This window comes from Aulostomus chinensis, chromosome 5 (assembly GCF_037954235.1).
Source record: "Aulostomus chinensis isolate RoL2024-O1b breed Wild chromosome 5, RoL_Achi_v1.0, whole genome shotgun sequence".
In the NCBI taxonomy this organism is placed as follows: domain Eukaryota; kingdom Metazoa; phylum Chordata; class Actinopteri; order Syngnathiformes; family Aulostomidae; genus Aulostomus; species Aulostomus chinensis.
In genome coordinates, this window is record NC_141324.1 from 19,537,202 (window position 1) to 19,561,865 (window position 24,664).

Genomic DNA, 24,664 nt, shown 5'->3' on the forward strand with positions numbered 1-24,664 from the left:
AGCTGCAGGGGAAGGAAAACAAAAAAAACTACAGGTTCCCCTGCATGATAGTGAGGTATCAGGCTGTTAAAGTGGCCTGCTTGGGGCTGCATGCATGTGTGTTTCCCCAAATCTCCTTTCCTCACCCCTGACAACAGTCACTACATTCCTCTCCAGTCATTAGTGCTGCTGCTAGCATATGCTCGCACCGCCATGTTTTCATAAAGCAGCCCTCTTTTGTAAAGAGCTGACAACTAGTCTGCTTGTGTGGTATTTCATTACCATGTTTCATTGACTTGCTCCTCACTCTGCCTTCCTCCAATGAGAGAGGGCTGGGTTTTTTTGTACCTTGTCTGCCTCTCCCTGCATGCACGGTGCCATACTCACGGTGGAGTATAATTGAATGATTTTGTGAGGGATCAGTGAGATTAGGGATTGTGTTTATTCCTCTGTCACTCTGGATTAACGGTCCTTTTATATCTGCCTTTAGGAGTAACAAATACAATATGTATACACACAATTAACACACGCACTACGGTGGATAAAGAGACAAACACGCTGACAGACAGCAAGATACTAACCGTGTTCCACCAATGTCTTTTTTTTTTAAAAAGAAATAGCAGCTTGAAAAGGCACACACCTGTATTTTGTTCGCATCTGTAGTTGCATGCATGATACCGTGCTTGTTTGTGCGTAGGTAGTGAAGCAGCTCCACGGGAGATTGCTGGAGGGATTTTTCTCATGGGCTGTATTCCAAAAGTGGGGGTCGACTCAGACGTTTGTAATGTAGGGAGAGCCCGCAGGCCTGCCTATATACTGCTATGCGGGTAAAAGGAGACTTTGCTATTATTAACCTCGCAATGAATCCTGTCCTTCTATCAATCCACCAGTAATCCTAATAATCCAAGCTTGCGCTCCCATCCCTGTAATAAGTGCCAGATGCCGATGGTACAGATAAACAGCGAGCTTGTGTTTTTATACAAGAAAAATAAAGCAGAGAGGCCTGCTGAAATCCACACGCTGTGATGAAAGAATGTGAAAACAGTGGTACACATAAGCGGCGAAAATCTCTCATCAAGGAGAGAGACAACAGGCCTCATGCAAGAAGCGCTTACTCAAAGACATCTGTGAGGTATGAAGCATTTAAGAGAAAATGCAGCGTTCACTATTAATCTCTGATTTTATTTTACAAATCCAATTCTTGTCTGCAGGGTTGCAGTAATGCATTGTTTTAACAGAGTACCATGACATCACGTTCCATATACATACCACATACAGTACATTTGCTCATCTCACAGGAAATGACTAACATGTTTTTGTTCCTTTATAGAGTCCACAAAAAAATGATTATGTAACGGAGATATTTTATAATTAACTTGATTGTGAAAAATCCCATCCTACCAGTTGGAGAATCACAATGTCTTTGGAGTCTTAGCAAAACAAGCTCAATCTAGAGATAATGGGCCTGATTCTTATGCATTAATGTGTTCTTATATGTTTTCAGCGCTCAGTTGATTCCAGCAGACAGGAAACAAAGCCTCCTCATTCCTGACATCTATTGTTTACTTCTGTAACTGTCAATCATCAAGGCTTGCAAAGACTTTAATATTACAAGACATACACCACACTATGGATGTCAGGAGCAAGCAATTACAAATACCCATAAGGCTTTGCTTCCTTTCTGTAAGGGTAAACAAAGAGCTGGACAAAAAAAAAGTTAGTTTTTTAAACAAATTGCATATAGACATTTTGTGAATGAGTGGGTGCGCGAGCTGCCACTCGGGGGTGCGCGAGATGAAAATGCGATGGCGGTTTGTAGTGTTTTTTTTAAGTGGGATTCTCCCACACAATAAAGACGCGGAAATAAACATTTCCTTTGTAAAATTTAAAATCAAAAGCTAACATTTTCAGTGATAAATAAGTGCAGGCTATTCAAAATGCACCTCCTCTTAATGAGAAGAAGAAGTTATCTTCTAGGCACTCTTTGCGGCATTGTTGCGTTTGTGGTTTTTTTGCATCAGCCCGGTTGGGATACAGAAGTGGGTGCAGGCCAAAAAGTTTTGGAACCGCTGCTCTAGAGCAAAATTTCTGAGAATAAAAACAGAGTTCACCATTTAGCCCTGTAAAGCTGCTGTTTAAATCCAGCTCACGTTGTATGGGTCATCACATTACGACGTCAGCACTCACACTGCACAGCTGGTGGGCATCAGTGGACTGTTCTGGCTATTGAATATTGTCTATAAAGCTTTGTATGAAAGTTCAAATGGCATTATTTTGCACCTTTAAGAAGAAAAGCAGGATAATGTTTGTCAAGAAAAAAAGACGAACATCAAAATGAATTTTGCGGCTCAGAAACAGGCCCTAATGGCACCCTATGTTTTGGAGGCGACTTTGTTGTGTAAATGACATGTGTGTGTAGTGTATCTCTGTAGGGTTAAAAATGGCCCAAATGGACCGTGTCTGCAGTTCGATGAATTGATAACATTTTGGGGTGGCACAGTGGTGCAGTGGTCAGCACTGTTGCCTCACAGCAAGAAGGTTCCAGGTTCAAGTCCCGGCTCCATCACAGGATCTTTCTGTGTGGAGTCTCCATGTTCTCCTGTTCCTGTGTGGGTTCTCTCTGGTACTCCAGCTTCCTCCCACAGTCCAAAGACATCAAGAGGGGACGAGGCTGATTGATACTCTAAATTGACTGTAGGTGTGACTGTGAGTGTGAATGGTTGTCTGTCTCTATGTGTTGGTCCTGTGATGGACTGGTGACCTGTCCAGGGTGAACCCTGCCTCTCAGCCTGAAGGCTGCTGGGATAGGCTCCACCCCCCATGACCCTTAACAGGATAAGCAGTAGAAAACGGATGGATGGATGGATGGATGGATGGATAATATTCAGGGTTTTCAAATTCCTCCTAAATAACAGTTCCAGAGTCGTACAACCATCAATGTCCCTTCAACGTCCCTTGTACACAAGTAAAGTTGATCACTCTTTATTTATTTTTTTCATATCTAAATGCTATCTTTATCTTTTGAGATGATTAGCACCAAAACACAAGTTTACTGAACTGTTAACGACCCGATCAAATGCTTTGTTTTGCTTCCTTTGCCTTCGATGCATTTCTCTGGCAACGGGGTTGGAAATTATGGGCCAAACCTTTGCAGTTCCAGGATAAATGCTGGAGCAGCTGATTTTTACAGCGTAGCGAGACAAGTAGCATTCCATTCTTATCTGACCTATTTTCAGCTTATTTCTCTCCACAGAAGTTTATCTCTCAAATATATAATACAACTCTATCAGCTCCTTGTCCACACCATGAGGCAGGAAAGCAGACAGGGAGGAGAAGAAACTATTCAACTTTTCTGACCAATTTAGCATTCTCACCTCCAAACAATTCAACAGCGAAAACTGGGCATCCATGAGTGAACACTCCAAACCTCCACGTGTGCTTCTGCGCAGATCTGGAGAACTGTTTTGAGTTGGTCGAGCCTGTCGTATATAAATCTTTCTTCATCATGTAAAACACAAAGAGTGAACCAGATGCATTCCTGCGCAGCCGATTCAAAAGAGGCACCGCGCGTTAGACCCCATCTGACGCAACCCAGCTTGAGCTATAAATTGAGAATGGCAACTGCTAAGCTGCTAGCAGCTCGCAGCTGAACTTGCAGTTGTAAAATTTAGTTTATAGAGAGGGATTCTTGCAGCTGCTCTTTCAGAGAAAATATAGTTGAGTTTGTTTCCTCAACAGTGCTTGTCACTGTTTCGTGACGGTGAAAAATTAGTGTTTTTAACTCAAGGAAACATTTATCTGAAGGATTTTATTATTTTATTATTTTTCTAAAGCATTTCATCCGGCCTCCCATGCTTCTATGACGACTATCTCAGAGCAAATTCTTGGAATAACTAACATTGCCAGTTTGAATGTTTTGTTTTGTTTTTACTGTAAGCATCAAACAGAGGATTTTTGTCTACATATTTTTATGAGTCATAAAACCAGAAATAAGTTGTTGAACTTCCAGGGCCATCGTTTCGAGGTCAAGGGAGTTTTTTTTGATGGATGTTTGCTAAAAGTCTGAAATAAAGTCAGTGGTTCACATAACTTTTGTTGTTTTCCAATATCAAAAACATTTTCTAAATCCCACAACTGTGAATTTTGACACTTTTTTGTGTCTTCAAAGCAAAAGAACGGCAGTTGCTAACTCACGGCTAATAACGCTGAAGAAAGACGTGTGAAGCTTTGTCTTGGTGTTGTTGAAGTCAAAGGTTGCGACAGTGATGTTGATTCATGATAACATGTCCGAGCAAAATGTGGAATTTTGATTTTTTTTATTTATTTTTTTGGTCACACAGTTGATTTCCAGCAATAATCCAAAATAAAACATAAAATTCAGATTGGCTTTTTGTCAGGGGAACCCACAGCGATGCTGACTTATAAAATCCCTCATCCCTGGAGCCTTCTGTTCCATCTGTCTGGTGAGCAACAGTGTCCAATTCTTAAGACTTTAAACTAAAAGCACTTGTAGTGGCTGCACAAAAAAAATGGTGGAGTGCTCACAAAAAGATGATGAGTGCAGTAACTTCCTATGACGGCTGCATACGTTCACTCCTCGCTGGGAACAATGAAAAATATATTGTGCACGCAGGCTCTTAAGAGTTAGCAGGAATGCTTTGTTTGTCTTTTCCTTTCAGCTGAAGAGGATGCTGGCCTTGACTTACACTCACTCACAATTCCCTGCCTTTAAGGCTTTAAGGCTCTTGCTTTGGCACAAGTCAGTGCTGTACTGTTATCTTTGAGACACACCAACACTGGGAAATTTTATCCCTCACTGTCACGAGAAGAAATGTTTTCAAGTTGTAAGGAATAAAACACAATGGGGAAAGATTTGCGAAAAAAAAACAAAGCAAAAAAAACAGAATAAATGTGTTTCGCTGCTGTTTCAAAATGAACTGAAATGACTTTGATGGTAATGATGATGGGAGTTGTGACGATGATGACAGCGCAGATGAAGATTAAAAGGAGACGTCGTCAGAGTCTCATTCCTGCCTTTGTGGCTAATGCATCTTTTACAGTGCTGCGGTTTTCAGCTTCTAATGTATTTAAGCAGTGACTGTGTCTTTGTTTACCACCTCCAAACCAATCTCCGCCCACCCTTTCGAAACAGGAAAACAAGAGAACCAATACCAAGAAGGAATCAATCACAGTAATGGTTTTCCCTAAGGAGAGTGAAGCCGGGGCAGGTGATATATCCTGCCCCATCATACACAGCACAGCACTCCATCACTTCTGTCTGCCTGAACTGCAAACTCCTCATTCTATCCAATCTTATCTCTCGGACCAATCGCTTTACTCCTGATCCTATCCTCTTTAAATTCTGGAGCCTCACTTTAACCAGTCACAGTCCTCTGCTCCTTTTTTTTTTTATCATCGCGGTCGGTCACACTAACAGCTTCGTCAAAGCAACAGGGACAGAGACTTCCAGCTCTATTGCCTTTAGTGCTTCCTGCAAAATAGCTAGCTGTCAAAAATATTTTATTATTTTTTTTTATTCTTGGTAGACCAGAGCATCACATTATGTTCATTAAAACTTTAATTAGAAGTTCAGCCTCCTTTTTCACGTGTGCGCGCTTCCTCAGCTGCTGTCATTGTTTCACTCACGCTAACAAGCTGGAATGAACTGTAGTGGAAGTGAGTAGCAGCTGTACGTTCAACTCATGTTAGCTGCATTTCATCAGATGAGAAAATATTACACTTCCCGTCACCGTAAGGTTTGATACTTGATCATTTGGAACTAAAGAAACACTTCACCAAAAAAGTGTTTTTTGCTTCTCTACTACTTTCAAATAGGTGTCTTGATGACAAAGACATTTGCTTCCTTCATGGTATAAAAATAACCAGCCATGCATATTAAGCTTGAGCTAACGGAGACTGATGGCTAATGTCATTTTTAAACTCTCAAGCACATTTTTCAGTGAAATCCACATTTTCTTAATCCAGCTGTATGCTCAGCCATCCAAAAACAATTTGACTGAAGTAGAAACAAATATAACCAGCTCATTAAAAGCAATTGTCCCATATTAACAGACCAGCAAGTCACACACTGTGCTACGAACAGGAAAGGTTGTGTATTGTTGGGGTTTTTATAGTTCAAATGTGTGTGGATTATTGATACAATCATTTGAGAAGATGCACTTAAAGAGTTGATAAATGGACATTTTTGCAGTCGTTTGTTGCCGTTATTAGCTGTGCAGTAGCCATTAGCTTCACGCTAAATATGCGTGTCTGTATATTAGAGATATAAAGAAATGATACAGGAGGAAAAGAAAAAGAAACACTCTTCCTGAGCTCAAGACACCTATCTGAGTACTAAAAAGCAAAACAAAACAACAACAAAAAAGTGTAAAAAAAAATGTTTTGCCCTTTTTGGCAGCTTCTTAACCTTGGTGGGCCACCCTCAGAAACCAGGGGTGATGAGCAGGATTTGGTGATGAATACCGGCTGAGGATGAGTAACACTTATCTCCTTTGTTTAGAGGACGACAGAAGAATGAGTCACTCTTACGGTGTCTCATGTGATGGTGCTGTGTATGTCTCACCCTTCCTGGTGTGGACAACGGTGGTGGCCCCCATCAGGCAGGGATGAGTAACTGCACAATTCAGGCATTCAAACCAACTTTTTCTTGTGTGTGTGTGTGTGTGTGTGTGTGTGTGTGTGTGTGTGTGTGTGTGGTTGTGTGTGTGTGTGTGTGCGCCTGTGTGTCTTCTGCACGTGACACAGGAGAGCGTGTAGCAGCTCCTGGTTGTCTTCATCCACCGCATGTGTAAAGTTTGACTCTGTAATCCTCCCTCGACGTGTTAATTTCATGCCCTTTTCTTATTTATTGATTTGTTTTCATCTCATTATTTCTCTGTTTGTCTTAAGTCCATTACCCCATTTTTACCATGAATGCCCTTTGGAATAAATCATGCAGAAGACAGTTAAACAATCAGCCCCACATATTGAACAATGAGGCATATCTCCGATGTTTATTGACTAAATTTGATGGTATTTTAACACAATAAAGATACATGTTTTTGGTAATTGACCAAATAGATTCTATTAAATAGGATCAAATAGCTTCACAAATAACTTCTGTAAGCTGCAGTCTGAGGGATATTTTATTTTCTTTTTAGCAGGAAGAAAAAGAACTCATTTGTACTTGAAAGCATGTCACTTGAGTAAAAATAGCACTTATTTATGCTTTTTTCCTTCATGGAGTTGTAAGTGGATGACCAGCTCTTCATACTGATGCTAAATTCAAAAGATTTTTGCATTAATTTTGATTCAATCAAATCAGACAGCATGTAATAGAAACAATGACTGGGAATTTACGCATATTTTAAAAATGCAAATCCTTTTATGCACTATATATATACAGGGTAACATTTATTAAATGTCATTACTTGTCTTCTCTAGTAAATGGTATTGACTCAATGAATCAATATGCTCAAAATTTTACGCGGCAGTCATTAGGGATGCATGTGAGAGGCAACTGATTCCTCTCTGCAGTCCAGCAGTTAATGAGGAAACTTGATTTTTTCTTTTACTTATTTTAGTTGTTTGCCTGCATTGTTGCTGCATGATCCTGGATTAATTTCCTACAAAAATCACCCCTGTTGCAGTAATCTTGGCTTCAAAGTAAAAGCAGCAATGCTTAAATGCTATGGTTGTTGTGTGAGAGCTGGAGACAGAGAGTGTCGTAGTTGTCAGCCAAGCTAATTCACTCCTGTATGATTACTGGAGAGGGCAGCACGGTGGTGCAGTGGTCAGCACTGTCACCTCACACCAAGAAAGTTCCGGGTCCGAGTCCCGGCTCCATCACAGGGTCTTTCTGTGTGGAGTCTGCATGTTCTCCCTGTTCCTGTGTGGGTTCTCTCTGGTACTCCAGCTTCCTCCCACAGTCCAAAGACATCAAGAGGGGACGAGGCTGATTGATACTCTAAATTGACCGTAGGTGTGACTGTGAGTGTGAATGGTTGTCTGTCTCTATGTGTTGGTCCTGTGATGGACTGGTGACCTGTCCAGGGTGAACCCCGCCTCTCGCCTGAAGGCTGCTGGGAGAGGCTCCACCCCCCATGACCCTTAACAGGATAAGCGGAAAAGAAATGGATGGATGGATGGATGGATGTTTACAGACACAACACCTCGGTCTCATCCTCTTTCCTGTGTGTGTTGCGACGTATGTTATACAGTAGTTGACTCTCTCGAGTCTTGATAAATATTCTAGTTATGTAACTTTTTGTTAATTATGAATAAATACTTTGTGTCAAGTAATTACTGTGACTGTTCTGATTGACAGTATGTATAATATATGCTTCATCTTTAACACAGTAGTCATTTATATCACCTCCAGGCCAAAAAGGGTAAATATAAAAATGATGATTTGTCTCCATAACGTTGCATATGTACTATGTAATAGCATTGAACATGGTTGCAATCTCCATATGTGTTGTGCTCGGAATCTGGTTGCACTGGTGTTTAAGACGATGACATCAGCCAAATGTGAACTTCACTGGTACAGGAACATACAAAAAAACATGAAGGCCTATTTATGCCAAAATGGAACAAATAGATGAAACATACATGTCGTGACAAATGACGGTGTTTAATCTTTGTAATTTCAGCAAGGGCGGCCCACCTAGCGGGAGGTAAAACAAGACAGTGGTCACATTGTCAGTAAACCTGCAGTCATTACTTCTCCATGCACTAAATCACTTCCTCCCATTCTCCTCTCTCCTGCCTCTCCCTCACTCATTTACCGAATATCACCATTATTCCCTCAACGCTCACAATGAGGACGGGTCTGATTGAAATCCCGTGCGGCTTCTACGTGACAGTCCCTCGGCTGAAATACAAAGCACTGATCTGTTGTTGCGTATAAATTATGAACATAACTGCATTCCCGCACTTTTGTCTTGTTTCTCTCCTTTTTTTGGGGGGCATAATTAAAATCTCAGGAGCGCTCTGACTATGCCGGGGATTAATCTCCCATGGCACATCTCCATCTGCAGCCCGGATCATCAGCCACCCCTCCCTGCATTAGCCCCCAGCTGTGCAACTGTCTGCCCAACCCGCGCCCAGTGTGCGTTACCGGGGCACACTTGGGAAAGGAGTGTGAGAAAAGTAACAGAACTGAGAAGAGCAGCCATAAATGTTAATATTTCACATCAGTTTTATTTTGCATAGCTGATTTGAGCTTCATTTTCTCTCAAATGGCCTTCCCCACTGAAACCTGATTGATACTAACAGCAGTTACATTTAGAGAAGGCAAAAGCGTCTTTTTATTGGCTCAGACAGCAGTTAGCATGGCACTAACTAAGATTGTAAATGTGGCTCTTTCATCTGATGCGACTCTTGAGGGTGGTTAGTCTGAGAGCCTTTGATACAACCACCTCTGTCCGTCTTCACTTTGCCCCGCAGGTGTCCAAAACTAATGAGATGAATCATTTCTTAAACTGCAGGAGCTCACACCGAATTCAACTCGTGCTTCTCGTGAGACAAATATGTGTTATGTGTTGCTGCAGATCAGCCGCGGTTAAATTTAACCGTCACCAAAACATGCTCAAAATGCGAATTAGGTGTTGCTATCAACTGGTTTGCAGCAAATAAAATAAGTGCTGCAATGCATATTTTCACCAAAGAGTGGCGGTATTGACAACATCCCACGTGACTGTGACCGAGTGCCAGATGCAGAGGTCATCTCGGCCATCTGAGAGATCTTGAAGAATTGGGCAAGTTCTAATTTCATGCCAACTATGATGTCGGCCATGTTGCACGCTGTTCTGAGACAAAAACAAAGTTTAGGAAGATACAAAATGAAGCCGTCAGCAGAAAAATGATCAGTCTCATCAGTTAAGGTCAGTATAGTCAGACTTGATTCAAAAAGAGGCTCCACCTCCCATTTGTACTCTTTTGGCGAAGTTAGTTTTGGTGAGTTTTGTTGATCCTGTTAACTTTTTTATTGGGATTCTTATGCAGGCATATCAAAAATACATTGAAAGAACCAGAATTGTGTTTGGTACATTTGTGCTTGGTTTAAAGTGTGTTTTCGTGTATGATCTGCAGCCAAACTGCAAACCGGTAATACGACTGTCAGTCACACAGACCCGAGAGTCTTTAACTCTCCCTGGCAATGGATTGGAAACTGTCCCGCCAACTAAACAGCCAAGTATTTGGCTGCCTCCTAGTCCAAGCGATTTAGCGGGCCCTGGACTCCTGCATGCAAGATATGGTTGATCCAATTTAGTCCACGCTCAATCAACCTAATTCTATGGGGGACATGGAGGCTGGGTACTGCAGTGTGTGCAGGAATGGATTGCTCAACAAAGCAGCTTTTAAAGGTCATGTTTTCGCAGCCTCCATGTGTACAAGATCTTTATAGGGGGCTCGACCGGCAAACAGAGTATGTAAATTCATCACAGACCTCCGACTCACCTGTGATTTATACTGTGAACCTGAGGGGGCGTCACTTTGAGCTGAAAATAGGACCATAAAGTGCAGCTTGTCTGAGGTCCGACCTGCACTTTGGGAACTTTTATCATCTGCCATTCAAGTGTGACTGAATGAACTTTTCTTGAGTCATTTTTCTCATTGCTGCACTGTAATTACACTTCAAAAACACTGTACCGTGTCCCAAATGTTTGCACACACGTATATCATCAAAGTTTTCCTTTTGAATATCTTCATTTTTCTCTCAGGGAGAAATGTGTTGTTTTTTTTATGCCATAAAAGGAGCCAATTATGTTATCAGCATGGGACCTCCACTTGACATTGCATGGAATCGCATGTCCAACTGTGTCCTTGACGTTCAGAAATATCTGTTTTGCAATTTCAGTAATTTGGTTTAGAGGTATATTTTAAAGGAGCCGCTGCGCTCTATGTTCCCCAGGAGACAAACCCTCCCTCATCCTCCAGTTCAAGGAGGAACTTGAGGCGGAGACTCTTCCAATCAGACATTCTTTACACTAAAAGATATTTTTTCTAAATATCAGTTGTAGCACCATTCTGCCTTTTTTTTTTTTTTTTTACAACACTGAAGAAAAATATTCATGACACCTACAGCTAACCATTCTTCCTTTGAACCAACCTACAAAATGTATTCTTTCTGTAATCATGGTCTACTCTCTGTGGGCTGCAGCAGGACGGCGAACCGCCTGCACCTTCCATTTACGGCCAGCTTCAGCTCTTAGCAAGTACACTGCATGCGACATTTATGCACTCGTTCTACTTACATTTTTTGCTGCATTTACCTTTCAGCCCCAAGGTGTCAACCAGAATATGTTTTTTTGTGACTTGTTATTCGCTGATATTCAACTCATGATCTAAGGCAGCCTAAGGTTTCGTTTCGTATCGTGTATTTGAAATGACATTCAAAGGACGTTCGAGCCATACGTTCATCGATCAGTCAGACTATTTTTAATATCTTTACATAGTTGACAAAAAATACATTTTTATTGACTGATGCATAACTTTTTGAGTTCAAAGTTGTCAGCTTTGAGAGAATTGCTGCTGCTGATCTGATCGATACCAATGTCCTTTTATTACCTTTTCAGTTTGGACTGTTTAGAGATGACAAAATAAATCACTACTCACTATATACATGGATGGGTGCTGTCATTATTATTGGGCACATGTTTTATTTCAGGTTTTATCCGTGTTTTTATGAATCGGGATTAAATATGCAAAGAGACACGGGTTCTATCTGAGACTGAGGCGAAGAAATGTTGTCTCGGGAAGTCAACCGCAATTTACCACGAGGAGGAAAATTTTACTAACTGTTGAAAGTCATCGAGTCCGACAGGCAAACTTTTACAGCAGTCAGGAATGCTTGTTGTAAATGTTCAACATGATGCCGTAAAATGTGTCAAGCGGTGCTTGATGTTGAGCTTTTAAAAGCGGTTCGTTATAATGAGATCTCCCACCAACTAACAGATGTGGTGAACCAGCATTCTGTGACGTTAACATCTGTAGATAATTGGATGGTGTAGCTATTGTGGAAAACATGTTGTGGGCCTCTGTTCCTCAGTGAGAAGTCATTATCAATGTGTATGTTATTAGCTTTGCCACGCTGAGCTGCGTGTGTTATTGGACTGAGGAGGGTTTGGATGGCTGACTGAGCCTTTCCACTCCGAGGTCACGAGTGCATCGATATTTCTGGAATTTTTCCAGTCTTGTTCTGCAGTTTACTTCCTGCTGGGTACATGGGGTTGTTTTGTTTTTTTTTTTGTTGAAATTTTAAAGAAATTTTCAAATTATGCGCCCATGCCAACTTTTTTTTTCTTAATCAAAGCAAAGTTGGCACACTTTTTTGTTGCTGTTGTTGTTGTTGTTGCTTCCAAAGAGAAATATTTGAATGTTATGCAACAATGAGAACATCACAAAGCCATTTTTCTTCTGTGGAGGACTGCTCGATGAAATATTGATGGTTTAGTGGGATACGGTGTTCCTACGTTTGATACCCACATATGCTCTGCTCCTATTAAGCAGTCTGATCTGAATAATATAAAACCTACTACAAATGCAGGTCTCTCCTCATCTCTCTGTGTCACTGCAAGGTTTTTCACTTGATTGCAGTTTGATCACATTTGATGTTCACATTCAGTCTCATGGCATTTAATTCATCATTTATACATTTCAGAGAATAAGCAGAATAAGACATCGGGGTGGTAAAAGCGTCACAATGGTAGATTAACTTCTCAGGCAATAAAAAAGACTTTAAGGTTATGGTAGGTTAACGTTTGGTTTTTTTGGCTCTTCCCTGGCTGCTCCTCCGGTGTAGCGGTATAGAAGAAGAAAGCATGCATATAGATGTTGGCTGTCAACAAAAGCTAAAAGAAGGGATTGACTGCGAGTTGTTTAATTGACAGGCCTCCAGCGTGTCAGAAACCCTGCGACCAGAAGCACCCCTGGGGATTTTTGTGCATTAGTGCTTCAGGGGTCTACGAGGAAAGAGGCGTTAAACTGAAAAAGATCTATTCAATTGCAGCCCCTGCTTTTGTTTTAGTAAAGATCAGATGGGAATCGAAATGGCAATTAAAGCTAAATGCAGGCCACACACATGCAAACATTAGCTGGTGAAAACTCTGGTGTTCCGAGAGACATCGTAGAACCTTTTTCCTCACGTCACTGCCAATTCTAGGTGAAGAATGTGACTGAATTGCCTCTCACTTTCACTATTCAGCCTAACAATGTTGATGTGTGTGTGTGTGTGTGTGTGTGTGTGTGTGTGTGTGTGTGTGTATGTGTTTGCTTGTGTTTAATGACCAATCATCAGTGGCACACAGAAATGTTGTATGCTAGCTGTCACCAGTCGCAGTTAGTTTTTCATCGTTATCCTAAATATTTGCCAGTTCATTCAGCTAGGAAGTTTCCTGTCATGTGTTGTCAGCATGATGTTGGGGCCTTTATTGGGGGGGGGGGGGGGGGGTGCATCAGGCTCGATGTTACAATTGTGTCACCACATTAGAAAATGTGAAAGATTTCAAAACAACACCGGAGCGTAGGATCTTCGATTCATATACAATCTTTGTTAGTAGTAGTAAAGCAGCATGGAGGACAGTGACGGTGTCTCTGTTGTATATTTGGCTGCTTTTTGTTTGTTTGTTTGTTTGTTTGTTTTTAATTGATTGGAGCATTGATTTGATTTGGATTAACTTCATGACCAAGATGACAAAACCTGAGAGACGTGACTGGTGGACGTGAGGACATTTCATTCCTCCATGTATATTGGTGAGCTCCGCTCATTGTAGCATTTGATTTGAGATCAGAATTATTGCTTTCACACAGGATTTGTCTTAATAACTTTTACTGTCTACTGCCAGGTCATTTGATCCAGCAGTTAATACTGATTAAAGCTGTTTCCATTGCAAAAAGCAAGCCAGATGTTAGCAGGTGTTCGCTGGTTTATTTTTATCCGAGGGAAAGAGGACGTTTTTGTAAGTTGCTGTAGCTTAACGCGTTCTGCTACACCACTTTTGAGACATAGATGTACAGTAGCCACCAAGAGCTAAATAACTTTGTTGTTCTTTGTCCTACCTACCCGGTTTAGTCAAATCAAATCAGGTTTTGTTAACAGAATACAGCTCAAAATCTGAATCCCCTGCAACTGCTTTACATCATACCTTCTTACCTTAGACCCTCATTTTAGAGTGGAAAAACAGCCCGAGAAATGATACTGAGGATGGAGGGAGCCCTCATAGACGTACATCTAAAGTCACAAAATCTACAACAATTGGTGACACAACTTTCCAGTGATTTGAAGATTCGATGGATCCTATCACAGAGCAACTTCAGATGTCACATGACCTCCTCTCCACCCGGGAGAAGCACTTTGAGGAATGCAGAAAAGTAAACACAACAGAGGGTTAGAAGAGAAACCACAAAAAAAGAGGAGAAGACAACATAAGCACGCACGTTGGGTAGAAAGAGGAGAGAGTGAAAAACAGAAGTGAGGAGGGGTTCTTTCAGAGCGAAGAGGACGTTGAGCATTTGAGATTTGCGCGACCTCCTCTTGGCCTTGCAGGCCGCGGAGAGGACGAGAGACAGAGAGGGCTGGAAAGAGAGAGACATCTCCTCTTTAATAGATATGTTCACATCATATCTCCTGCCATTAAACAAGCACAATTACCCCACTGACCTGCACTCCCTGACACGTCCCACACTGATGTACATACGAAGGTGGAGCGGAGTGGCAGGAAGTAATTTGAACAGACTACAGAGTGATTTACAAATCTTTGAAGTGCTGGATGAAACAGCTCCAGTCAGCTAATTAATTTGTCATTTCCACCTCTACAAAAAAAAAAAAATTTAGGTCAAGAAAAAAAAAAGAAAGACAGAGATGCATCCCACCGGTTCCCTGGTGCACCAATCAGCTGGTACTGTAGAAAGGTGTGCCTGAACTACAAAATAAAGGCAACAGGAAAGACTTGCACTTCAGAGTTTAATAGTTCCACTGCAATGCAGCAAGAAAAGCAGACTGTCAAATTAAATGATTTATTGTTATGGTTTTCATTACTTGGAATTGTACAAATCCCCTTGGTCATTCCAAGCGTGGGTGCAAACGTGTGGGTGTAAATGATGACAGGTAAAAGAGAAACAAAATCATGTTTACTACGGAAACAACCAGAAAGAATCTGTTCCATTTGTTCCGTTCTCGTGTAGCGAGGGAGAAAAAAAAATCAATAGAAAAAGACGGACCTTGTGTTTTCGCTATAATTCCTACGTGTGCTGCACATTATCCACAGGATCAGGTGATAGGAATGTGACCGGCTTTCAAGTTTGTTTTTGTTTTTTTTACTGCATTGGCATCCTTTTAATGATTTCATGGTCAGAGGTGGTATTGAGTTGGCTTGGCAGGTTCAGACACAGCAAAATAACACATTGATCATGGATTAATTAGGTCGCTGCTAATCAAAAAGTCCTTTCCTGAAGTCGGAATGCATTAGCAGGAGCACACCACGTGTGCGTAGAATTAAAAGAGAGATCCTAAATCAGGACAGGGAATAGCAGAGACACGGTAGGTCAAAGGTCGTGTAGAAGAATGACCAAATTACGTTCTTCAGATTCTTAAAACACCAAAATCTACACAAAAAAAACCTTCTGAAAAGAGATTCAGATGTAATAAATAACCATCATAGGTCGCCTCAAAGACTCTTTGAAATGAATTCAGAGACATACATTCACACACACATTTGTGTTTTAGAATGAATTAAGCTTCCACCTTTCGTGACACCCATAAAGCTCCATTTATTTTCCATCTAAAAATATAACTGATATTGATTCACGACACTGTTTTTTTCTTGTTTTTTTTTTTTTTTTTTTCTTGTTGTTGTTTTACTGGCTATGGCCTATAATTAACCCCTACTGTTTCATGCTGATAAGAAAAAAAAATGCAGTGTTTCAAAGCGTTAATCCGGGTATTAAGCAAGGAGGAAGTTTCATGTCTCTGGGAATTAGTTTTCAAACACTGTCATTACAGCCTTGTTATTGAAAGAAGTTATTTGGCTGAAGAAGCATTCTCTCTTTTTGCTTTAATGGCGAGTGAGTCTCCAGCACTGTTTTTTGTTTTTTGTGGGTTTTTTTACTGCAGCTGTATTGTGGCTAAAAATGTCCAGACTACAAATGTAAAGAGACTCCAGCTTTGCTAATCGCTATCGTCGGACTATCTGGGAAAAATGTGCTGTTAGCTGTGAAAGCTTTGATGCTATTGTCTGAATGCAACTGGAAGCACTAAATCCACCAGATTTTTCAACCCCCCCCCCCCCCTCCAAAAAAAAAAAAATAAGGCTGTGACGATCCTTCTTTGCTCACTATCGCTGTTCATCAGTTTCATTTGAATAATCTGAATGCAGCAACATAAACATCACCATCGTCGATATAGTCCAAGACTCCATGTGCTCTCTCTCTCTCTCTCTCTCTCTCTCTCTACTCCAACGTTCCCTCTGCATTTTCTTATCACTTCACTTGCAGTAGGACTTTTCTAAACAGTTTAATTATGAATATGCTGAGGTATATTTATTCCAGATGTAAACAACAAGCTGCGTAGTTGTTGAAATGCTTTTTACTCACAGAAAAATTACAGGTGTAAAATATTAATCGCATCATAATTCCTTGAGCTTTTTTGTCGTTGGGATCTTCAGGCTGTAGTTAGGTGAACTGTGCTGTGATTTAATTTCTTTTCTTAAGAGTTACAAGTCAAACAAAAAAAGTTGAATGTGACTTTGTCACAAAGTGCTTTTGGACTTGAACAGATTTTTCAGGTACCTGTAATTTTTTGGTAATTTGTTTGCTTTGTGCTGGACTTTTAAATGTAAACATCTGCACTTTATTCTACTTCTGTGTTTAAAAACAGGTTTGTTTGGTGCAACGGACATAAAAATATGACTTAAAAGACATGTGTCTGTGTGGGTTCTCTCTGGTACTCCAGCTTCCTCCCACAGTCCAAAGACATCAAGAGGGGACGAGGCTGATTGATACTCTAAATTGACCGTAGGTGTGACTGTGAGTGTGAATGGTTGTCTGTCTCTATGTGTTGGTCCTGTGATGGACTGGTGACCTGTCCAGGGTGAACCCCGCCTCTCGCCCCAAACCTGCTGGGATAGGCTCCACCCCCCAGCCCTTAACAGGAAAAGCAGTAGAAAATGGATGGATACAGTTTATGTGCTCCAAGCTCAAATCAGTGAATAGAAACAATGTAAAGCCTGAATGAAATGAAAATGCTGTCTTTTGTCAAGGTGAGTGTTTGTTTCTTCCTTCCACCCCTCAGAGATTTACATTTAATGGTTATAATGCAGAAAACAAAACCCCCCCAAAAAAACCTAAAAAGGCGCTACATTTTTTTACCACAAGAACATCCACTCCTTCGCTTTAACGTGAGTAAATAGGCTGAATTGGTATTTTGTTCTCACATAGGTAGCTGACTCTGTACTTGTTCTTCAGAAATGACAGCGTGTCATTTCCCCGAGTCAGTCCGTTATGATATCATATCCTGTGCGCTGCCGCCTGAGATGACACACTTCTTCCACATGATTGTGTGTTGGCTCAGTGGACAGAGGGCATACCAGCAGAGGCTACCTGCTCAGGATTGACCTTCTCACCCCTCAGTGAGACTCTGACCCCTGACTCTCCCTCTCTCTCTCTGGACGTGACCTGCAGAGCATCTTGAACTTGTCAAAAGCCTTCTCTTTTCTCTAGGGTGAGCTACAGTGATTTATTCTCTATGCTCCTCAACAAGGTGCACGGCAGGGTTGAAAAATGATTGTCCTATTGAGCTCCAGAATAAAGCGTGACGTGCTGTGTCGGGAACCCCAGCTGGAGGTGAGAGCATCAGAGGCTCAAAGGACAGAGTTGACCTTTACTCAGAGAAAGCTTTACACCATGCTACTGGTTTAAGAATCCTTGTAACTTCAATTCTGGCAGATCTTTGTGTTGGAATTTTACTTATTTATTGTCCTTCCTTGATGGGCAGAGTTCAAGTTGTATGCTGATGTTCTTTAACCCCCAATAATTTGATATATTCCTTTACAATCAGTATTCAAAAGTAAAGCCAGAAAACTTGGTTTGGCCCATTTTGAAGAAATGACCTTAAAAAATTAAAATCCTAAGAGTAATCACAAAGACATTATTAGCTAAAACCCCCTGACAATAGCTTTATGCTAACAAACCCCAGACGCATCCCTTCAGCAACACAACTCGCTTTACCGTTCTTCTAATTTCAGTGTGAGGGCCTGTGTTGTATTGTTGATCCACTTGGTAGCAGCCGCCATTTTAAACCTTTTGACATTCACAAACACGGTATTTACTGATATATTGTATCGAAGCGGACAGAACGTGAAAATATCTCATGCTTGTGTTGACCGCGGCTCTTAGTTCAGGCATTTAAGTGAAAACAACAATGCTAATTTACTTCTAGGTTCTAGCAACACCCAGCACTAGCTGGAAAAAGTTCACAATGTTGTGGGATCGATAATAAAAAAAAAATCAAAGAAAGTTTACTTTAGAACTCATGACTAGATGTAAGGAACCGACACAAATTTGCCATGTAGCTCTGTAATTTGATGTTGACTTTAAGTAGATGCACAGAATTTTATTCCACCAGCGTCGTGTCCCATTAAATCTTCAGTGTGCACTAAATCACATCCACGCACACTACATCAGCTCAACCATGCCCACCGCCTACTGACAAATCTGTCACAGCCACTCTCCCTCCACCACTATGGTGGAGGAGTAATGTGTGCACACACAATTGTGTGTGTGTGTGTGTGTGTGTGTGTGTGTGTGTGTGTGTGTGTGTGTGTGTGTGTGCAGACATGTATGTTTGACTGAGGGAGGCAATAATCACACGTTTGTGTTTATATCTATAAGACAGCAATAAATCTTTGTTAGCGTGACATGATAAATTCTTGTTGCCATTTTGATTGCTGGAATGTAATCACATTTTCCAAATGTAGGCAATTTGATGAAATTACAAGAGCAGGGAGGAACTTGAAGATGTATGCCACCGTCGTACTTTAGCGTAGCACATTTAACATGATTTGAGTCATTTTGTTCCCTTGTCTTTTCTTTTTGAAGAATCAGACGAGGCAAGCGCTCTACACTTGAAAAGGAAATCTTTATCTAGTGACGTCTGTTTTAAATGCCTCTGTCCTTCGGATGTGTTCTCTGCCCACCCCCCCACATCCTCCAGTACCGCCACTCCTCTCTATCTCTTATTTGATTTAATGCTGATAAATGAGCCTGTTCTTACCCACAGCATTTCTCATTCGGAAAGGGGCCCCCCGCTTGAATTTACTGATGCTTCACAGTGTTTTCTTCCTTCTTTCTTTGTGGAATTGATCTCAAGGACAAACAGGTTCTGATGTGCAATTCCAGGGAAGGTCGTTGATGAACGCGGCAGAACTTGACAGGAATATCTCTGAGAGAACTCACAATCCCAAAGGTGGCACTTTTATTTATTTATTCATTTATTTTTGCTCACACACCCAACGGGACACTTAAAGAGATTTTGTATGTTTCATATTTAAAATGATAGAAAACCTACTGAAGTGGTTGGGAAAAATAAATAAATATACATAAAATAATAACGTGGCTATTTATTGCATTTAGAGAGCAACACACAGAACCGCTAATTTTTACCTAGGAGACTTTAAACTCTTTAAAGCAATGCCACTTATGTAAATTATTATCCCAAAGGTTTTCCAGAACATTACTAATGATTACCATAATTATACACTATAAAAACAAATTTGCAGAAAAAGTGGAGCAATATTTCTACTACTTCACTATTGCGATTATGATAGCATATTTTTATTCAGATGGCTCTTAATCTCTGCAAACTTCTCATTGCCCTGAAGATCTTTTTTTGTGTGGCTAAAGCCTTTTTTTTTTTTTTTTTTTTTTTAAGAAGAGGGGGGCGGGATGAAGAAACAGAGAGAGAGAGAGCTGATACTGCTTGCTGCTGTGTATGTGATGCCAAATCTGGGTCAGGCCTCCCAGCCTGGTTCAGCATCATACCAGATCCAACAGGGAGCACTCTTTAACGTGGGTGAGAAAGAGACAGATTCTGAAGACTATCTGGTTGTGCAGGTGTGGCGTGTTAGATAAAGCTAGTAAGACAGCTGAGCCGAGATCCATCAGCAGCACAGTGGGTCTGAAACATTCACAGACCAGCTGGTGCGCTCACACAGAATCACACTTGAAAATCTCACCACTTGTGCCTATATACCTGCGTGTCTGTTTTTCTGGCACAAACCTGCAGGGAAAAGTGATGGTAAAAGGCAGCAGTGTACACCCTTGACCCACTCCACCGTGCAAAGCCCCACTTTTAGCCTCTCGGGTGGATGCATGTAGTTTAATCAAACTGGCAGTGGCCTTGGTTGACAGGGTGTGTGGTGTGTGGTGTGTGTGTGTGTGTGTGTGTGTGTGTGTGTGTGTGTGTGTGTGTGTGTGTTTGTGTGTGTGTGTGTTTGTGTGTGTGTGTGTGTGTGTGTGTTCTCCTTGGCTAGCAATCCCTCTCTCTACTTTCCTTAATGCTACAGCAACAGACGGCTTCTTTTTTTTCTCCTGGCGCATCAATCCCAGCTAGCACACCACTCCTACGCTCCCCAAGTGGAGAGCACGCTGAATGGGTGTCCTTATCGCTAAACTCGATCCAGGTGCCTGCTCAGTGGGGACTGGAAACACGGGAGATGTAGCCTGAACCTCTTAAGTTTCGTGCCCTACTTGTGCATCTCTTCTCTGTTGAAAGGATGCCACACGCCACGTCATTTCTGATGGAGGTTGCTGGCTGAACTCGACCAGGGCCAATAGGTATGACAGTTACCGCTGCACCTATAGTAGATGTGGCACCCCCTTTGAGAAAGAAATCATAAAGATGAATAGAAGGAAAAAAAAACCTATACCCATCACTTTTTCCTAAGTGCTGACTTTCATCCCATCTCGCTAAGCTGTGTGTTTGACCTTGGCAAACAACAAATAGCACCTTCAAGTGAAAAATGTCTGGGAATGTAAGATGTTGCTCTTTGTATTTCGAATAAAAGAGTGTGTGTGAGGACCTTGTTCACCGGGGGCCCTTTTTAATTGTGTTGCCTCAGTTTGTATCTGAAGCTTCTGCGTGGAAGAATATGGCCTTTTGTGTCAAGTGATCCTGTAGCATGGCGTTACCACAAGGTTGGCTAAGCATGCCGGTGTTGTAGCGGACGAAGATGTTGATGCACAAACACGCGTCCCCACTTCCTTTTGTAATTTTACAACAACTACAGAAACCTTCTTCCTCTCAAAGTTAACTCAAGTTTCTACTCAACAATAAAAGAAAAAGTGATAAACTTGATAAAAAGTGTAGAAACACTGATATTATTGGCAGTCTCATAATACTGCCTCATGGTCATGTATACATTGACTATGTGTCTCAACCTTTCACCTCCAAACACTTTCCGGCTCATTCTTGAGTCCAAGTGTACAATCGTTGGAGAAATACTCTAAGAGATGTAGCGTTAATCCGAGGTGATGGTGACCTTGACCTTGACCTTTGAACTCTGACTATCGAAATCTACCAAGTTTAAATAGATTCCTGGAAACTTAAAGCCTCCAGCCAGTAGATTTCACCGTCATAGTGCCTTAAAACCTCCACATTCAAACATGTAATAAACTAAAAGAGAGCCCAAAGCTTGGTCACCTTGGTTCTAGTAGTTGTACGTCTTTCTTATCATTTTTTACAGTATTTATGTCATCTTTTTATTGTTCTTATCATTTTATCGCATTGATTTACATTGACACTCTAGGTCTTAAGTATTTTTTTTCATCTTTATCTTGACTCTTTATCTCATCTTGCCTCTTTGCTGTCTTCCTCTCTCTTTGTTGGAAACGTTTTATGAAGTAATTGGCATCATTATTGATAACATGTCGCTGCCACAATAACAACAATATTCTGTGATTATTTCTACTAATGTCCCCTCATAAAACACCCGTATCCGTCTGATCTTGTTGCACGTGTTTGTGCAGCAGCCACATCTTCCCGCGCCGCTCCACAGAGGTGCCCTCGTTTCTTGGATCACACTGTTTGCAGTACAAGCGCTCTGATGATGAGCATCTACTCATCTTTCTGTTTCAAATAAACCTTTTGTGGTTATGTTCATTCTCTGAAAAATAGTTCCTGCGCATACAATTACATGTACTGTAGTTTTAAGCTAGCTTATTTAGACCGTGACTCACAAAGCCTGATGAAACCTCGAACAGAGGAAAAAGCTCAATCACAGTCTGGGCTGTTGGGTTTAGTACAAAGAGGAAAATCAGCTCACCATCACTCACTGGCCCCCCTTCCTGAACAGCTGCTGTAATTCAGGTAAATGGGGAGAAGCTTGGTCATCCAAATGGTGTGACTCAGTCTAAAAAAGAGTGAGTCAGCAGCAGTCAAGTCATCCCAGCAGGACTAAACTCCAATAAACTTGTATCGAGTCACAGGATCACCACAGATCTGCGTGCCTCGAAAGGAATGTTTTCGGTCCATTAAATACTCAGTATCATTTGTCAATGGGAGCCCAGATCTAAGGAAGTGGGGCATTTTTTTTTTTTTTACTAATTCATCATGTGTCGCACAGAAATAGAGGGTGGGCAGGGATGTTTTGTTTGCTCCATTCTGTTGCCAGCTAACAGGTGTTAGCATCACGCTGGGAGTCAGCTGCACGTGACGACATTCACTCAGGTTGAGTATCGACCTCACAAGTACGTTACGGCGCAGTCAGAAAAGTGTTCTTCAGCGTCGCCCACTTCTGTGATAACTGGCACGGGTCTAAATCACATGTCCTCGGCCTCGGCCTTGACCCTGAACCTCTAGTCCCCTCTAGTGGCCTGGGAGCACATTACACCCCCCCCCCCTCCACCACACACACACACACACACACACACACACACACACACATATATGGCTTTTACACAACCATTTGACCCTGGAATGATTGATGATAAAAACCACTAAAAACAAAATCCACATGTTAGCAGGTGTTTCTGGTCTGAAGGAAAGCTTTATATTTACAGTACATTCAAGGGACAAGTGCCCTCTAGTGGCCGTTGTATTATGACTTGAATAAAGGAGGAAATGAGAGTGCCTTTGTATAATGCGCCTATATATGACATTCACGATTACACTCCTTCAAATCTTACGATTATAGTTGTATTATGGTAACGTCTATTTAGGGACAACAGCTATACTTGTACTGTCGCTGTCTAATAACAGTTTGGGTTGGTGGATGGTTGAAGAAAACACCAGACTTTACCACAGGAGACAGCTGCTGGTTCCTGTTTCCCACCCCGAGTTTATTTGAGTTGTTGTCGTCTTTAAAACAAAACCATGATTGACGTTTATTTCCAGCCTCACACGTCTTTAAAACCACTAATCAGATCTTAACCGTAGTGTTGACACATTCATCTCACTTTTCAACACCGTTTTTTTCAGAATGCAGCATACTTGTGTTGGTGAATCCAGCAATAACAAAATAAATGATCATATCTGTCTATTAATATAAGCATGGTGCATATTAAGCCCCGTCTGTTCTACCGATAGGTGATGTCTTAATGGTTATCATGGCGAAGATAACAGCTGATGATTGCCATTTAATAGACTGAATGCATCATCTGATGCTTTGACATCTTGCTCACCTGTGAGAGATTATAACGTGCTGCTGAAGGGTCCCACGTACGGGAGGACGAGCTCTTGAGAGGAGAGGAAATAACCCGAGGAAATAATTGGTTTTTGTATTGTTTAATTAACTGGTCAGCTCGAGAAAAATGGAATCACTTGTCAGGTGATTTTTTTTTTGTTGTTCTTTGTTTTTGTCCTATGTCAATAATTTCAAACGCTGGAATCTCTCCTTTGAATCCCTCTCATTAAATAACAGTCACTGTTTATAATGTTTATCTCTCGGCTCTCTATTTTCCTGGCCTTGCCCGCATGTAGAGAAATGCACACATGCACGCTTGCTTGCTCATCCTCGTTCTCCAGGACTAATTATTTAAAATGAAAAAAGCTGTCCTCCGGGGCACCAATCTCCCCCAGTATCTGATGAGCAGAAATTACATGTCTAATGGAATGGAATAGTTGTGCAAATTGAAGAAATGAAACACACTTTTTTATCTTAGTGCCACCTTAAATTAGATTTTAATTTGGACCGTACTCACACATAATGGAGTGCAGTAAGCCTTATTTGGCACCTCTCCTAATTGCCTGTGGCTGTCTTATTCCTGCAGGTCGCCTGCTGGATCCATTATCAACTCTACTGACCACCATTCTGAGCAGGATTCGTGGTGAGGCTGGACAATAATGTCAAGACAGTTGGTGTCAAAGCTGTTTCTTGATAATGGAACTACAATTGTAAAAGCACCAATCATCATGCCTCGCTGCTCTGGACAGGTAAAGTGGCTTTGCACAGCAGGAATATTTCTCTGGAAAAATCCACGACCGCTGCCTGAATGTTAGAATCTCCCAGCCAGCATTTAATCCTTCCTGTTGTAAAATGAACAACATTTCAACAAATTAGTGAGTGGAGCCTGCAGATGTAGCTGGAGGCATTTTGGGGCGTTCGTCAATCTGTGCACGCGTCCATCTGTCTGTCCATCCTGTTCTGGTGAATCTCAGGAACTCCTTTAGAAACGTAGTTTCTAAAGTTTG

General features: G+C 41.3%; 1 long non-coding RNA gene across 1 annotated transcript in view; it reads left to right on the top strand.

Annotated features, from left to right (window-relative positions):
* LOC147261623 (uncharacterized) overlaps positions 1 to 24,361 on the top strand; it is a 204,869-nt gene extending 180,508 nt beyond the window's left edge. The window contains exon 4 of the long non-coding RNA XR_015116118.1: positions 24,244 to 24,361. This is a non-coding gene — a long non-coding RNA (uncharacterized LOC147261623). The remainder of the gene's footprint in view (positions 1 to 24,243) is intronic.
* Positions 24,362 to 24,664: the final 303 nt, after the last annotated feature.